The sequence below is a fragment of the Vicugna pacos genome, chromosome 16 (genome assembly GCF_048564905.1).
Source record: "Vicugna pacos chromosome 16, VicPac4, whole genome shotgun sequence".
In the NCBI taxonomy this organism is placed as follows: domain Eukaryota; kingdom Metazoa; phylum Chordata; class Mammalia; order Artiodactyla; family Camelidae; genus Vicugna; species Vicugna pacos.
In genome coordinates this window covers 11202178-11221228 of record NC_133002.1, presented here as the reverse complement: position 1 = coordinate 11221228, position 19051 = coordinate 11202178, and the positions used below count along the sequence as shown (strand labels likewise).

General features: G+C 43.8%; 1 protein-coding gene across 4 annotated transcripts in view; it reads right to left on the bottom strand.

Moving 5' to 3' along the window:
- PIK3R5 (phosphoinositide-3-kinase regulatory subunit 5) overlaps positions 1–19051 on the bottom strand; it is a 61576-nt gene that overhangs the window by 24316 nt on the left and 18209 nt on the right. The window lies entirely within an intron of this gene.

Sequence of the window (19051 nt, the reverse complement as noted above, 5' to 3'; positions counted from 1 at the left end):
TGCCCAGGCCACAGGCACCTGGTCATTTTCTGCCCTCACCTCCACCTGGGCCAGCTTTCTTTGCTTTCTCAGAGGCTTAGTAGCAATGCTACCTCTCTGGGCGTGGTCTTCCAAAGAATCCCCTTCCTCATCCTACTGAGGAGAGACAGAGGTGCTTAGCTCAGGCTGGAGGGCCACTGAGGAGGAGCTTTAAGAAGGGGTTTTAGCACCAGATGGAGAATTGTGCCACGGGCCACATTCTGAGAGCCTCTGGCAGGACCAGCCCAGCTTCACAGGGATGTGTGTGGTCTCCTGAGTTCCCCGGGAAGCTGTGACAGGTAGTTTAGCATAGAGAATAAGCCTGGCTTCTGGCATCAACAAACTTAAGATTCAAATCTTGACTCTGGTATTTGCTAGCCATGCCATTTCTTTAAGTTTGCTGAACCTCAGTTTACCTCTCTGTAAAATGGGTTGGCGACAGTACTAACCCCGTAGGGCTGTTGGGAAGATTAAATGCCACAGTGGATGTGCTGAGCAAGCTCTCAAGACATGAAAGCTTTCCTGCTACAGTCTTGGCCACAATCGCTCTTGCCCTCAGAAATCTGGCGGCATTCACCCGGTCCAGGCAGAATCTGCGGCTGGCCACTCAGGCTAGCTCATAGAAGGAAGCCGAGGAAGTGGTCCGTCCAGCTCCATGGGCCTGAGGATGGACCAGGAAACCACAAGCAGAAGCACAGAGCTCAGAGCTGAGCCATGCAAACAACATGCAAAAAGCTAAGAAATCCTACCCTGGACCCAGCAGTCAGCTCCCGGACGCCCCCGTAGGCAAATCCACCTAATTCCCCAGCCATGGAGGAACCAGGCACCGAGGGAAACAGAAACCCTTTGTGAGCCGCCCAGCGTCACTTCACTTCGGTGATGTCCCTGGAATGGAGGGTCGGGGGGTGGTGGTGCACACGGGAAGCAGCACACACAGGTTCATTGGACTTGAGCTGTTTTGATGAGACTTTCCCTGGTGGGCCCCCCTGCAGAGTGAGGGACACTTAGTAGTAAAAGGCTGAAGGCTGGACCACCTCTGGGGGAAGCTGGAGGGAGCAGGATGAAGAGACAGGCACTCTGTGACACAAGAGAGATTAAGCAGCTGGCCTAAGGGCACACAACTAGGAGGTGGCAACCCAGGGAGTCTGGCTCTTGACCACTGTAGGACACTGCCCCTCAGCACAGTCAGATGCAGTTACTGGAAGAAAAATAAAACCAATTCATGTTTCTATCCCAACAGGGGAAGACTCAATGAACTATAACATTATCTTGCTTTAGGAGACCTACACTCCCAGTGGCTGGGAATCTTGAGCTCACTAGGTCCGTCTATACCAGCTGCCCACTGCGACCCCGCCTTCTCCAGAGAGAGGACCAGGGCTCACAGAAGCAACAACCTAGGCTGGACCAGGCGATGACCGTGGTGGCTGGAGGGGCCCTGGTGTCCTCTAGCTTGGAGCCAGGGCTGCACCCTGTGAACTAGGTTTAAAGATCCCTCTGCCCAGCCCCTGCTGCTTGGAGGAGTTGTCTGTGTCACGAGGCAGGAATGAGTCACCGCCCTAATGAGTCCCGCTGTAACTGATGCAAAGACAAGATGCAAATGAACCTCCTCAGCCGACATCACTTCTGCTACAGTGGTGTCCTGGGGCTGCGAGCAGCCAGCACAGAGCCTGCTCCCGCACCCCCACCAACGCCTGCAGGCCCATGCGTCTTCCCTCCTCTGGGCCCTGAGCATCTCTCCCGTCTCCTGGCCTCAGTGTCCCCAGCTGTTCATTGCAGACAATCAAGACTTTATCCTCAGGGCACAGGGCAGAGTTCCCGGTGTGCCAGCCTCCCTGGCACCCTGAGGCCATCGAGAGCTTGCCCCAAGTTTTCCCTGAGAGGCAGGACTTGCCCAAGGCGCTGGGCCCTGGGAGCCGAGGGATGGGACCCTGGACGGGGACCCTTAGCTGAGCGGCCCTAGCGGTTAATCCAGCACACTGTGGCCTGCCGCCTGGCCCCCTGGCACACTCGTTTCCGCTTGATGAGTCAGTTGTCAGCCACTTCTGGTGACTCGTCAGCAGAACCCCAGTGGCTTTGGGGTGGAGATGAAGGGGGAAGAGGTCGTACCTCTCTCTCCCCAAGGATGATGCCCTGTTTTCAAAGGCTTGATAGGCAAGGCCTGGCTTCCCTGCATCCCCCTCTCGAACCCCGCTTGCCACCTGACTAAGAGGAGCTCGGGTTGTGCAACTGCAGCTGCTGCCGGGAATGGGAATGCCCTGCCCTCCCCACAGAGGGCTGGTGTTGAAACACTCAGCAACAGGCCTGCCCCCCACCACAGCCTCCAAGTTCCTCTTCTGAGCCAGGAAGGATGAGTCCTTACTGGGGACCCTGAACAGGACAGTGAGGCCTGGAGCGGGTCCGGGGCTGGTGTCCAGAGGACAGAGGGGGTGCCTCTTCACATGCTGACATGGCCCCATGATGCGAGACAGCGGTGGTCTTCCCTCACGGGCAGGACTAGTGCAAGGGGCCGGGTCTGCCTGGGCCCAGCTTCCTGGGCAGCACCATGTCGGGCAGGGGAGAGCTTCTTTTCCTGGGGGACTTCTCAAACAGTGCAGGATGGCAGAATTGGAGGGCCTGCATCTCCGAGGGAGGAAAGCGTGGGCTTCCAGGCTCTGGTGGCACCCTACACTGCTTCCCTGGTGGTCTGGAGTATTCCAGGTCCAAGCTTTGGAGCCTTAGTCCCACAGGTGGACATGAAAGAAGCACCAGGGCATGTGGCCCTGCGCTGACCCGACCGGCTTCAGCCCTGGGTCATCCTCCCCCTCCCCCTTCCCATCGTCCTCTGCGACTTGACCTCCCTTCTCTGCCACCACCTTCCTCCTCATAACTCCTCGTAGGGCAGAATCTCTTCTGTGAACTGACTTTTAAAAATTTCGTTTCCAATACAGGAAGGATACACCAGAAACCAAAGAGACTGCGGTGAGACGGGGTGGGAAGGATATGGGAATGAGATGGGGGTGATGAGGGGAGGCAACACTTCTCTGGGGACACCTTTACACATGGCTTTGATGCTTAGAACCATAGCAATAGTTTATATTCCCAAAATGAAATAAATAAATAAAAGCAGGATATGGGGGGGAGTGCAGGGAGAAAAAGGGAAATACACAATAACAAATTAACCTACCTGGACTATAAATGATTAGCACACTCACATTGAAAGGAAAGGGGAATGCAGGAACTAACTGGAGTAACTTTGGAAAACAGAATTTTGATATAGATACGGCAAGGCTAAAGACAAAATGAGTCGTATACAAATACTGTGTGCTAGTTACTACATCTGTTTCTCATAGGGATGTCGGTTAAAAATCCTGAAACTTCTTCATGTGAATGCTAGGACTGAACAAATAAGTAAACAGATCACAGATAATGAGCGTCAGCTTCTCACTTGCATTAATATGCAAACATATATTTCCTAGCTCAGTCCACTGAGAGAGCCTAGAAATAATGCCTTCCCAGTAACAATGAGCACACGTAGTGCCCAGACCTTGGTTTCTAAACACCACTCTCCACTCAGAGGAACCAGGGCTCTTTAGAGAAATGGTTGATTCTAGGAACGGGGCAGGAAACACAGAAGATAAGCCTGGAGACCTGGAGCATCTTGAAGAGCCAGAAATTAAGTCAATACGTGAAAAAGGTTGGGGAAGGCCAAAAAGGACACAGGGGCCAGCTTAAAGGAGCTTCCAATGGCCAAAGCTGGGATAATTTGAACAACTACATAATGGAAGCGCGCTGGATTATAATTGATAGGATGAAATAAATACCCATGAGCCCACACTAATGTCATAAATAATAAAGTAACAAAAATAAATGGAGAAGAAGGGATAGGTCTTCTTTAGAAAAGAATTCCAATTCATAAATGTGGGAGGAATGAGAGAAATACAAAATGGCCGTTAAACGAACACCAGAGTAATAATTATTGCAGGCAAGATCCACCAATGAACGCTAAAATCTGTGGGTGAAAACTGGAGACGAAACAAGATTATTTGCACAGTCTCAGAGTATTTCCGCCAAGAAACTGATCAATTACAAAGGAGAAAACAATAACTTCACAGTGAAGAAATCCAGCACTGCCTTAATCTCATGACCAAAGTTAAGATCACCAATAATGAGATGTATCAACATCACGTTCCCCTGATAGGAGGCACTGAGAGGAACATGACATCACTTCTCTCTGGGGATTCTGGCCAAAAGTTCATAACCACACAATCTAACCATGAGCAATCATTCAAAACCCAACTGAGAGAAATTCTATAAAGTAACTCACCAGCCATTCACCAAAGAGTCAAGGTCACAAAATACAAGGCGAGACTGAGGAACTGTCATAGATCAAAGGAGACTCAGGAGACACATAAACTAAATGCAATGTGGGAACTTAAGACTAGATTCTGGAACTGAAAAGGGATGTCAGGGGGAAACTGGCTAAAATCCAAATAAGGACTTGTATCGATGATCGTTTCCTGGTTTTGACAACTGCACCGTGTCATGTGAATTGCTAACATTAGGGGGAGCTTGGGGAAGGGTATACCTGGGTGTGTATAACCCTTTACAGAGCCACCTAGCCTTACATACCCTTTATATACATTTCCAGGTGGCTATCCAAAGCCTCACTGCCCTTCATGAACTTGATTACGTTGCTATCTTGTGAATTTCACAATTCCTAATTACTGGTGGGAGAACCAATACAGAGCTGGCTGCCTCAAAATCCCCTAGCCCCATGTTCCTAAAATGGGGTTGAGAATCTCTGGGGCTCTCAGAGGATCTCTCAGGGCTTTCTGCAAGAATAGCTAAACCATATTTTGATGGCAAACTAGGAAAAGTTAGTAGTTAATATATTCTGGGACCTCTTGATAACACTATGACCAAATGTTACCATAAGCTGTTGATACGTTTGTGTCTATCACCAACTTGGTGTCCCCTAAAAGGACAGGGCATGCCAGGCATGTTCTTGGGGTCTCTGAGAGCTCAAGGTTGGGTATAATGGGATAGTATATGGAAAATATTTAGAACAGTGTCTGACACATAGTAAGTATTCAATAAATGCTATCATTAGCTGCCAGGGTGCTTGCTTTCTTAACATACACATTTCTGTTGCCTAACTCTAAGTGGCTTTGAGATTAAGCCAAGAAATTAAACACTCCCTGGATGATTCTGATACACAGTAACGTTTTCTATTTCATAACAGAAGTATACACACCCCCACATCCCCACCACACACACACACATACACCAGACTGTAAGACTAGGAAGGCACCTTAGAGACCAGTTAATGCAACTTTCCCATTCTACAGATAGGAAGATGGAGGCTCTGGGCTGTGAAGAGACTTGCTCAGATTAGAAAGTGGCAAATCTAGAACTAGAATCTAAGCCTAGAACCTCAGGATAGTCACAGTACCCTCTGGCTTGGATGGGACTCGGACACTGCTGCCCATTAGTGAGTGACCTCAGCACCTCTCCTCAAGGTTAATTTTAGAATTCTTTCTCCAGTTTCTTCCAGAGCTTTTGGGCTCTTTAGGTATTCAAATTCTTTACATATCAACTTCTTAAACTTAGGTTTTCTGATGATCTAATTCATTTTAGCCAGACTTTAAAATTTGTTAGCAAGGACCTAAACCTAAATTCATATATACTTTTAAAAATTATTTTTGAATCTGTGATTTAGCGCCTCTCAATCTTATTGTTGTAACATTATATTTTCTTTTAAAATACAGATCCATATTTGTATTAAATATTCTTGCATTACATTACAATTCCTTAATTATTTTTGAAATTTACAGTAAGTGTAGTAACTATGATAATGACAGTTTTTTCTGGACAGTGGCTTTAAGTCTGTTTTATTTCATTGCTTGGTGTTTTGTTTTGTACCAGGCCATCCTTACTTGTGAGTTCTTCGTTTTAATTCATTGCTTGTTCAGCTGGGGTATTTCGAGTAACTTCAGGAAGTGTGGGTGAGGTACTTCCTGAGACTTCATATGTCACATATCATTCATTGAGGTTTGCTATGAATTATAGCTTTGTCAATTATAGAACTGGCATAATTGGTAATTTTTTCACCTCAAAATACTTACAGAAAGCCAAAATAATCAACTGAAAAATGGCTATGACAAAGAAGAGAATTAGGTAAGGTGGTTGAGTACCAACTCAAATAGAAATTAATACCGTTCAGTCATACAAATGAAACACAGAAATTGTCTTGGAAAAAAAGACTGACAAAAACAGCAACAGAAAGAACAAAATAAGAAGAAATAAACTTTTAAAAATATACAAGATTTTAATGAAATAAAACTTCTGAGAGACACAAAGGAAGGCAAATAAATGGAAATGCACACCTTGTTGTTAGACAGGAAGATTCAGTATCATTAAAAATTAATTCAAATTGAATCACAGACCTAATCGTAAAGAGCTTAAACTACAAAACTCAGAAAAAACAGGAGAGCTTTTAGCACATCAGATTTGTCAGTGGTTTCTGGGAAAAGACACCAAAGCACAGGCAACAAAAGAAAAAACAGATAAATTTGACTACCTCCAAATTTAAAACTTTGTGCATCAAAGGAAACAAGAGAGTGAAAAGGCAGCCTACAGGAAGGGAGACAACATTTGCAACTCATATATCTGACAAAGAATTAATATCCAGAATATATAAAGAACTCCTACAACTCAATAACAAAAATCAATTAAAAAACGGACATAGGACTTGAATCAACATTTCTCCAAAGAAGTGATACAATTGGCCAATAAGCACACAAAAGACGCTCAACATCGCTAATCACTTGGGAAATGCAAATCAAAACCACAATGAGGTACCACCATGCACCCATTAGCATGGCTAGTATGAAAACCAAGCCAAAACAAAAAAAGTGTTAGCAAGGATGTGGAGAGATTGGAACTCGTGTGTACTGTTGGTGGGAATGCAAAATAGGGCAGCTACTATAGAGCATGGTGATTCCTCAAAAAATTAAAAGTAGAATTACCATATGATGTAGCAATTCCGCTTCTCGGAGTGTACCCAAAAGAACTGAAAGTAGAGACCTGGACAGATTCTTGTGCACTCATGTTCAACACAGCATTAGTCACAAGAGCCAGAATGTAGAAGCAACCCAAGTGTCGATCGATAGATGAACGGATAAACAAAATGTGGTCTACACACACAATGGGGCATTATTCAGCCTTAAAAAAGAAGCAAGCTCTGTCACATGCTCCAACGTGGATGAACCTTGAGGACATTACGCCAAGTGAAACAAGCCAGTCACAAAAAGACAAATCCTGCAGGATTCTGCTGATAGGAGGTACCTAGCGTGGTCACATTCATAAAGACAGAAAGTTGAATGGTGGCTGCCAGGTGCTGGGGAAAGGGGAATGGGGAGTTTAGTGGGTACAGAGTTTTAGTTTTACAAGATGAAAAGAGTTCTGTAGGTTAGTAGCACAACAATGGGGAAAAAAGTTAACACTACTGAACTGTACACTTAAAAATAGTTAAGGTGGTAAGTTTTATGTCATATGTATTTTACCACGATTTTTAAAAAGAGTTTAAAAAAGAAGAATTAATTGACATCTTTGTGATATCACATAGGAAGGTCAATTTCCTATGACTTTCAGCCTAGAAAACCGGAGGGAAGGAAAGAGGGCAGACTGGCTATGACAGAGCGGCTGTTCCGTGTCAGGTGCCGTGCTGGGCACTTCCACTTGACTGCCTAGTTTAATGATCGTAATTGTCCCCATGTCACTCACAGACACGCACAATTCCTGCAGCTGAGGGAAGGTAAGCCATTTATTGGGCCAAATTCCTGTGGTCATAGTTCCTACATCCTGAGCTGGAAGCACATCCAAAGCTGGCCTGAATCCCCAAGCGCATGTGCTCTCCTCTGCCGTGTTCACCAGAAGTCATCACTGCTATGTTCTAGACACCCAAAGGGTTGGGTGTGTGGTTTTGCCTCTGTGTTACAATTTGAAGCTTCCAGGGAAGACATCTTGCACAAAAATTGCCTGAATTCTCATTGTCGGTGATTCATTCTCCATGGGTTAGGGTGGCTCACTTCCTCTGTCCTGGCTTATTTTTCAAGATGTAAGATTCCCGGAGGGACACTTGGCTAACAAACGAGTCTGCGATGGTAGCAACAGTGGAGTGTGGGCAGTGGGAGGGCCAAGAGAGGGAGGATATGTGAAAAGGTAGGTGGTGATGGCGTGGGAGGGCAGGGATGAGATGAAGTCGAGGGTGCAGAAAGGGAGAACCGCCAAAGGAGCAGAGATGAGCCTTTGCCTGCTTCCCACCTTCACTCACACTCTTCTTTGTCAAGGAAGGGGCACAGCGGTGCTCAGGAAGACCAAGCTGTGGTTAAGACCAAGAAGAGACGGGATGAGGAATGGAGGAGGGGAGGAGAAGGATGCCGACGTGTCTGCAGCACTGACTCCGAGCCCGGTACTGTGCTTAGGGCTTGAAGCACGGATCTCATTCACTCTGAACAACCCCATAAAGCTCTGAACATACAGGATGAGGAAGGTCAGCTCCTGGTGGCCAAAGGACCTTCCCAAGTTCGTACAACGAGCAAGCAGCACAGGCAGAACTTGAACCCAGGTCCATCTGACTCCCTTCTACCCAGGTAATCATCTGGAAGAGTACTGAAAGACAACAAGATGCGTGATGTTGCCTTTGTGTACAGTGATTATAATCATAGCAGCAAACTGAGGCTAACTGAGGGCTTACTACGTGCCAGGCAGTCTCTAGTGCTTTCTATGAATTAACTCATTGACTCCCTATGAGATAGACACTCTCTTCTCCCCACCTTACAGATGAGGAGACTGAGGCACAGAGTATTCTCTCAGCTGGTAAGTGAGCTATTCTTTCTTGGCATGACCAAGAACATTTAGGTTCTCTGCGCACATAAAGCAAATCATAATGGAGCTGGAGACGGGCAAACAGAAATTACTGCCAAGACGGGGAACCAGAGAAAGACTGTAAGAATTTACCAAGGTATAAACTCCAGGCAGCAACCAAATTCTGTGGGCCCCTGAGCTAAACCATGGGCCCCTGGCACTGGAGGCAGTTTACTCCTGCCGCCTTTCAAGTTTAAAGCCTGTCTTGTTTGCCAGCAAATGCTCACAGAGGAATAGAGCAGCCAATGAACGCAAACGGAGAAACTCCAGAAAGGCCAATGACACATATACTGGCAGCGTTCTGATTTTTTTTTTTTGGATGTGGAAAAAGACTGTGGTCGTAACAAATTGCATTCATTACTGCTGCTCACTTTCCGCAGAATCATTTCCAGTTTGTAAGACAGACGTGAATAGTTCATAGTTTTGGGCAAAGAAGATTATATGGAACACTGAGACTTCCCATCGGAATAAACTTGGGACAGACCGTCTGATTCATTATCTCTTCCCACGACCATCTTTTCTTCCCTCCCAGAGTGAAAACCACTTACCGCCCATCTTCTCTCCATTAATCCAACAGCAGATAGTTGCTCTCAGACGCCAGCATATCCACCCTCTCTGGTTACCTTTTCACTCTCTTTCAACTCTCGCTCAATTAGATAAGATCAATCTCTCGCCTTCTCTCTCTCTAGATTCCATCAGGAATACGGTTTATTAGGGCAAGAGAAGCTTCTCTAACAAGGGAAGGACTCATCAAGGTTTTGGGACAGAGCTACAATGAAACATTCTTCCTGACACTTAACCAAGAGTGGCTTTTACAACTTCTAGTGAAACAGACACTAGTTTCAAGCGTCCCATTTAGCCCAGTCTGGAACTCTCCAGGACGCTAACGGGCTGTTGGCTAAGATGTTCAGACAGCAGACACTCACGCTGTCTCTCCCAGCTTCTTATCAAACATACCCACGGAGACCTACAAAAAAGGAAGACATACGCACACAATCCAAACTGAAAACCAATGTTGACAGGGACTGGCATTATAACTAAATCAGATGGAAACGGATTCAGGAAATCCAGGCTTCGGTTCAGGCCAAAATCTCTATGCAACATGGCTGATTAAAGTTTGGCGTCTGAGTGGATGTGCATTCTTTCTGGCTATTTGACTCCCTTTAGGTTTCTGCTTTAATGAAGACTGGTGGGTCTCACTGTCACCGAGATGGAGAAGTTTGGGGAGAGGACAATTTGGGAGGGGAACAGAAGAGTCCTGCTTTGTCCAAGTTGTATCCCATTTTGACCCAATGGAGAGAGAGAGGTCTGAGCTGCAGCTCTAACCCTGGGAGTTAATAGAGTATGATGGTCACTGAAGCCAAAAACTGTGAAGAGAAAGAGTAAGGAGCTGAGGGCTCAGCCGCAGAGCATCCCATGTGGAGAGGCGGCACGTGAAGAATCAGCAAAAGGACACTGAGAAGGTGCAACACATGAAGCAGGAGGAGGATACGATGTCCCGGAAACTCAAAACAAGAGTTTCAAGGAGGCAGTGTGGAATGCCGTGGCAAAATCCATGAAATGAGGGCAGAGACGTGGCCACTGGACTTGGTAACATGAAGACTCTTAGCGACCTTAGAAGAATAAGGAGAGAATGAGAAGAACCCCTGGAACAGGCTGAGGAGAGAAAAGGAGGTGGCAGAGAAGCAACTTCTTGAAGATTTGCTTAAAAGTGTTGGGCTTTATGAGATGGCCCAGCATCCCTCTGCTAACTTCCTTTTCTTTCTTTATATAGTACAAGCTCCTGGCAGTGGTGACCAAAAGGATCCTAATTATGTTTTTTTTAAAGATCTATATATACACATAAAAACAACTCTATATGGTTACCTGCCAAAGTGTTAACAGTGGTTGCCTCCAAGAGGGAAGGTTAGATATAATGTTTTCTATACAAATTTTTATAGTAATATATATTTCACGCATTTTTATCACACAAATAATAGGTGTTAAGTATATTAAAAAAGAGGCAACGGTTCTGGGAGGTGGAGTAGATGTACTTTTCCCGCTTCCTGCACTAAGTACAGTGATAAACCCCGGACACGACAGACAGAACTAGCACAGAGATTCTGAAGGGAGGAGAGAAGGTCCCCAGCTAGGGCCCTTGTGAACAAGGAGTGGCAAGTTCCCTGGGTTTCCTCTTGGCCTCGTATATCCCAGACTTGGAGCTGAAGAGCCAGTAATGTGGAAACAGCAATGCGTGTGGACCAAAAAGAGAGAGACAGAGACAGAGCCAGAGACAGAGAGCACGAGGAAAAGCCTACTGTCTTTAGTCCAAGGACCAGGAAAGGGGCAGCCTAGCGAGACAGAAAACTTTTAGGCAATAACCGCTCTACTCCAGCCAAACAGCACAGAAAAAAATGCGGAGTCATCTGCACTAGCCAAGACCAGATGGGGAGCCTAGACTTCACTCTGAACAGGCAATGATGAGGTTCCCAACCTCTCCCGCAACCATGGTTGGTGTCTGAGAAACCCAAGTAGGGAGCCAGGCCTTTCATCCACACGGGCAGTAAGAAGCCCCCTTCCACCCGCAGTCTCAGTGGGGATCACTGGGGAGCCTGGGTTTCCAGCCCCACCAGGTGGTAAAGAGCACCCCCCACTCTGGGGTGATGACAGAGGAGGCTCCTAGTGAAGGAGTCAGGGCTCTCACTCCTCCCAGCAGTAATGAGGTCATTTCCTCTATCCTGTGGTGTCAGTGGAGCAGCAGTGAGGCACTCTTGTCCCTCCCTGCCAGGGAGGCTCTGGTGGAGGCCTCGTGGGAAGCAAGAACTCCCACCCCACCTCCTAGTATTAAGGAGTGTCTCCCCAGTGTCAGTGGAAGCAGAGAATGGAACCTGGGCCTCCACCCTCACCTGACAGCAACACTGACCCCCACTCTCCCTTTCAGGGCTGTGTTAAACAAAGCCAGCAAAACAGAGGTTTAAATGAGATCCAGAGCCTCATAACTCTTTTTACAAAATACCCAACACGTCCAGGTTTCAATCGAAAATAACTCGTCATATCAAGAATATGGGAGATTTTAACTGGATGAAAAAAAACCAATCAACAGATGCCAACACCAAAATGACAGATGTTAAAAATATCTGCCAGAGATTTAAAGCAACCATCATTAAAAATGCTTCAATGAACGATGATAAGTACATGAGAGACATCAACATCCCTGTCAACAATCGGTAGAATAGATACACAGAAACTTCACAACACAATCAACCAACAGGATCTAGTCAATTTATAGGATATTCTACCCAACAAGAGCAGAATATACATTCTTTTCAAGTACCCATGGAACATATACCAAGATAAGCCACATCCTGGGCCATAAGACCAACCTCAACACATTTAAAACAATAAAAATAATACAGAGTACGTACTATCACCGCAATGGAACCAAACCAGAAAGCACTAACAGAAATACACCAGGAAAGTCTCCAAACACTTAGAAACTAAACACACATCTAAATCATCCACAGGTCAGAAAAGACGTCTCAAGGGAAATCCAAAAATATACTGAAAAGAATGAAAATGGACGTACCTCGTATCAAAATTTGTGGGACACAGCTAAAGCAGTTCTGAGAGGGAAATTCATAGCAGTGAATACAGACATTAGAACTAACATATGGCTTACCAACTGCATTCCTGGGCATTTATCTCAGAGAAATGAAAGGTATGTTCACACAAAAACCTGTACATGAGTGTTTACAGCAGCTCTATTCGTAATATCCCCAAACTGGAAACAACCCAGATGTCCTTTAGTGGGTGAACAGTTAAACAAAGGATGGTATGTCTATACCATGAAATACTATTCAGAAATAAAAAAGAAACAATGACTGGTATACACAACAACCTGGATGAATCTCCAGAAAATTATGCTACATCAAAAAGCCAATCCCAAAAGATTACCTATTGTGTGACTCCATTTATATAATTTTTTTTTGAAATGACAAAGTTATAGAATGGCCACAGCCTGGGAGAAAATATTCACAATCTGATAAATGATTTCTGTTCCAGAACGGAACAGACACTTCACAAAAGATATCCAAATGGTCAATAAACACATGAACATACGCTCACCATCATTAGTCATCAGGGACATGCAGATTTAAAATCATAATGAGATTACACGACATTAGAATACCTAAAAATAAAATGATTGACAATAGCAAATTGGCAGGAATATGGGGAAACCCTGCCTTAATAGTGCAACTGCCTGAAAATCAGCTTGGCAGTTTCATAAAGTTAACAAATACCTACCATTCTGACCAATAATTCCACTTCTTTACCCAAAATAAATGAAAACTCATGTCAACAAAAACACTTGTGACAGAAATGTTCATGGAAGCTTTATTCATAATAGCCTCAAACTGGAAACAACCCAACCCATCATTAGCATGGGTAAACATATTTGGTATATTTGTATAATAAATTACTATTTGGTAATGGAATGAATAAAAATGAGCAAACCACTAATGCGTGTAACATGGATGAATATGAAAAACATGTCATGCAAATAAGCCGGACACACACACAAAAAAACCCCAAATACTCTATGGTTTCATTTATAAGAATTTCTAGAACAGGCAAAACTAATCTATGGTGAAATAAACCAAAATAGCAGTTGTCTCTGGAAGGCAGAGAGCGAGCTGACCAGGAATGGGCACGGGAGACCTTTCTGGGATGATGGAAATATTGTCTGTCTTGATAGGAATACAGGTTACACGGGTGTACATATTTTCCATAACTCATCAAACTGTACAATAAAATGTGTGCATGTCACTGCATGTAAACCACATCCCAATAAAAGTGTTTTCTGAAGACTCACACAATACGTAAGTGTATAGAATAAATCCTTAAAATTCTTCCTAGCCTGACCATTTACCTGAACTCCACTTTCCCTTTTCAAACACACAATCTCTCCACCTCAGTCTGCCCGGTTATCTTTCCAGCCTTGTTAATGCATTTACATGCCAACAAAACATACCCCCACATACGCATCTTCTTATCTGCACAGGATCACAGCACAGGCATTGTTTTTTGCAGAACTGTCCCCAAAAAGTCCATCTAATTGTCATTCCCTCCCTGCTGCCTAAAGCTTTCTAATGGTTTTGTTGCCTTAGGAGAAAGTTCAACCCCCTAACCCTGCTTACAAGACCCCAAGAGGTCTGGGCCCTTCCTCCCTAGCCAGTATCACATCTCCACCTTCTGTCTCCATAAGAATCTTCTTCCCGCCTGTGTTCCCTCTGCCAGAAACACTTCCACTGTCACCCCTGCTTTTGATGTGGCTCCTAATATACATTCTTCTGTCTTCTGTTTACAAGGTCACTTCTTTGGGGTAACCACCCCTTCCCTCTCTGCTTCCCCTTCGTCTGTGCTGTAACTGTTTCCTCGACTGGAATTTCAGCTCTGATGACAGCGGTCCACCCATCACGCACATGGTTGTAACCCCAACGCCTGGCGCAAGATCCACCCGGAGTCTCCCTGGGCAGTTAGGTGAGTGTGCAAATGTGTTGCAACCCAAAAGCCCCACCTGAAGGTGTAGCCATGATGCTGTGACCCTACGAGCAATAGGGGGTATTCCTCAGGTCTTGAGGGGAAATCACGTCTCTTGTAACTTCCCAGTGAGTCAGTCCTGGGAGGGTGGTTCTGATCACGTCATTCTGGCCACCCACGATGTGGTCAGGTTGCCTCGGAGACCTGCTTCCTCCCTATTTCCTCTGCCAGAGGCCAAAGAGAGAGATTCAGGTCAGAGCCCAAGCTTTCCAGGAGCTGCTCCTAAGGCCACAGAGTATGAATACAGGACAAATGACAGTGCAGTTAACTTCTTTCTTTCTGTATATTGTTCCCTCCCCGGCTCTGTCCCCCGACCCCGCTAATAAGGCAACCTTCTTGAGGAAGGTCTGAGCTCCTGGACAGCTCCTGGCACAATAGGCAGGGCTCAGAGCTGGATTTCACTTGCTGTAAGAAGATAAAGCAATGGTTTTTTCCTTCTTTTTATAAACTTTAATTCTTAGAGCAGCTTTAGGTTTACAGAAAAATTGAACAGAAAGTACAGAGAGTTCCCATAGACTCCCTCTGCCCACCTCCCCCCTCCCGCCCAGGGTTTCCCCTGTTATTAATATCTTCCATTAGTGTGGTGTATTTGTTACAACTGATGACCCTATTTTGGTATAATAGTATTAACTAAAGCACACACTGAACATTAGGGTTCACTCTTTGTGTTCTACATTCTATGGGTTTTGCCAAACACACAATGTCTTGTATCCACCATTACAATTTCATACAGAATAGTTTCACTGCCCTCAAAATCCCCGACGCTCTATCCATTCACCCCTTCCCCTCTCTCCAACCCCCGGCAACCATTGATCTTTCTACTGTCTCTATAGTTTTGCCTTTTCCAGAATGTTGCGCCGTTGGCATTATATATTATGTAGATTTTTCTGACTGGCTTCTTTTACACAGTAAAAGGCATTTGAGGTTCCTCCTTGTTTTTTCTATGGCTTCATACCTCATTTCTTTCTATGGCTAAATACTATTCCATTTTATAGCTGTACCCTGGTCATATTCACCCACTGAAGGAATTCTTGGTTGCTTCCAATGTTTGGCAATTGGGATAATGCTGTTATAAACACTCATGTGCAGGCTTTTGTGTGGATGTAAGTTTTCAACTCATTTGGGTAAAATATCTAGAAGCATGATTGTTGGATTTCTTAGCATTCTAAGAAAATGACGGTTTTTCAAAGTAGGTGTGTCATTTTGCATTCCTACCAGAAATGAATCAGAGTTCCTGTTGTTCCACATCCTTGTCAACATCGGGTGCTGTCTGGTTTGTTTTTTTTTTTTTGGATTTTAGCCATTCTAATAGGTACACAGTGGTACCTCATTGTTGTTTTAACTTCCAATTTCCTAACAATATATGATGTTGAGCATCTTTTTATATACTTGTCATCTGTTTATCTTCTTTGGTGAGCAGTTCAGATCTTCTGCCTGCCTTTTAAGTGGGTTGTTTCTCATTGACGAGTTTTAAGAATTCTTTATGTATTTTGGATAAAAGTCTTTTATCAGATAAACATTTTGCAAAACATTTTCTCCCCATCTGTGGATTGTCTCTTCATTCTCTTACCAGTGACTTTCACAGAGTAGAAGATTTTAATTTTAATGAAGTCTAAGACATCAAATTTATCTTGTGTGGATCATGATTTTGGTATTATATCTAAAAACTCATTGCCAAACCCAAGGTCATCTAGGTTTTCTTCTTTGTCATCTAGTTTTATATTTTGCATGTTGCCTTTAGGTGTATGATCCATTTTGAGTTAATTTTTTGGAAAGGTTTAAGATATGTGTATAGGTTCATTTTTTTAATGTGGATGTCCAGTTGTTCCAGCACCATTTATTTAAAAACTATCCTTTCTCCATCAAATTGCCTTTATTCCTTTGTCAGAAATCAGTTGCTTGTATTTGTGTGAGTCTATTTCTGGCCTTTCTATTCTGTTCCACTGATCTATTTTCTTACTGTTTCACCTGTATTACTCTATTTTGATTATTGTAGCTTTAGAGTTTAAGTCTTTTAGTCAGGGAGTTCAGTTTTTCTACTTTGTTCTTTCTCTTCAATATTGTGTTGGCTATTCTGAGCCTTTTGCTTTTCCATATAAACTTTAGAATCAGTTTGTTGATACAAAATAATTTGTTGGGATCTTAATTGGAATGGCATTAAATCTATATATCCAACTGGGAAGACCTGGCGTATTAACAGTATTGAGTCTGCTTATCCATGAACATGGAATATCTTTCCATTTATTTAGATCCTCTTTTATTTCATTCTTTAGAGTTTTGTAGTTTTCCTCAAACAGATCTTGTGCAAATATTGTTAGATTTATATCTAAATAGTTCTCTTGTTTTTGGTGCTAATGTAAATAGTGTTTTATTTTTTATTTCAAATTCTAATAGCTCATTACTGGTACATAGGAAAAAATAGATTTATTTGAATAAATTCTGTATCCTGCAACCTTCCCATAATTGCTTACTAGTTCTAAGAGTTTGTCAATTCTTTGGGATTTTTTTCTACACAATCATGTCACCTTTGTTTAAAGACAGTTTTATTTCTTCCTTCCCAATCTGTGTAGCTCTTATTTCCTTTTGCTTTATTATTGTATTAGCTATGACTTCTAGTACAATGTTGAATAAGGAGGAATAACAAAGGACAACCTTACCTCATTCCTAATCTTGGGGAGAAAGCATCTAGTTTTTCACCATTAAGTACGATGTCAGCTGTAGGGTTTTTGTAGGTATTCTTCATCTAGTTGATGAAGTTCTCCCTTTATTCCTAGTATGCCAAGAGAGCTTATGAATGGACATTAGGTTTTGTCAAATACTTTTTCTGTATCTATTGATTATCACATGATTTTTCTTTAGCCTGAAGATGTAATGGATTACATTAACTGATTATCACATGTTGAACCAGCTGGCATACCAGGAATAAATCCCACTTAGTCAAAGTATATAATTTACATAACATAAAATTCATCATTTTAAAGGTCACACTTCAGTGGTTTTTAGCACATTCATGATTGGTACAACTATCAGCATGACCTAAATCCAGAACATTTCTAACACCTTAAAAAGAAACCTCATATGTATTAGCAATCACTCGCCATTCTCCCTCCCCTGTCATCATAACCTCTAACCTACTCTCTGTTTCTATGAATTTCTTTATTCTAGACATTTCATATAAATGTAATCATATAATAGATGATCTTTGGCATCTGGCTTTTTTCACTAGCACGTTTTCTAGGTACATCTACGTTATGGCACGTAACAGTGCTTATTCCTTTTATGACTGAATAATATTTCATTGTATGGATGTACCACAGTTATTTCTTAAATTTATGGACCAAGATTCATATCGGATACCTAAGGGCTAACTGCTCCCAGTCCAGAGCAAAGGAAAAAGATGAGAGTCACTATCCAGGTATACAGTTTTCCCTTCTGCATGAGGGACAGTAAGAAATGAACCCATCTTGGAGTTTCCTCTGTAATAAAAATGAATCCTGCTTGAGTCTTGTGGGCTCGTATAAACCACTGCCACTGTCACTAGCTACTATCCACCATGGTTCCCACTGTCTGCCAGGCACCAGACCAGGCAGAAACTTGCACATGGAACAGTCCTTCAAGGTAGACCTTCTTTACCTTCATCTACACATAAGGAAACTAAGCTCTGAGAGATAAAGCCAGTTTCCTAGGGTCCGCAGCAAGGGTACCAACTCAGGTCTGCCTAATACCAAAGCTCTCTTTAGCTGTCAGGTAACACCTAAAATTTTTTTTTACCTAAATTCTCCAGCATTGGAAGTTCCTAACCTTGTTATACCCTAGATCCACTTGGCAATCTGGAGAAGTCTACAGACTCCCCTTCAGAACAAAGTTTTAAATGCACCAAATAAAATACATGGGACTTCAAAGGAAATGAATTACACTGAAATGTAATTATCAACTGTTTTTAGTAACCAGACTTGTGACATGGTAGTATCTGTTCTTCTCATGACACATTAAACAACAAACTCCAGCAGTGGGTCTAATCATTAGTATCCCTTTGAAGTGGTAAAAAACAAAAATGATGTTTCAGGTGCCACAACAACTGCAAAGTGATATGAAAACATCTGGATTTCTACTGGTGGCCAAGTCACAGGTGCTACCAATCTGACTCCGGTTTGTTGCCTACATTCATAATGGCAGGAAACACTAAATTTCAGTTAGAGGTGAGTGACAACAGAAATGTCACATCTTTCCCATCTAAGTTCACAGACCCCTGGGTGAGTGTCTCTGCTCCCCAGAAGCTGTGGGGCCAGGAGGAATGGGGGTGCGGGCGGGAGAGGAGGAAGGGCCCACCCCACCCCCTCCCAGAGCCTGCGGTTGTCTCTGGATGTTCAGGAGTCCCCGGGTGAGGAGGGGTCACCCTCTTGCCCACTCCCCTTCCCTAGCCCAGAATTCCTCAGATCCACCCCTTTCCTGGGAAGCTCCCTAAGCAGTGTTTCAGTTTCTCAGGCTGGTTCCCATCTTAGTCTCTGACTTACTATTCTTCTCTCTCTCTGGACAGTTTAATGCT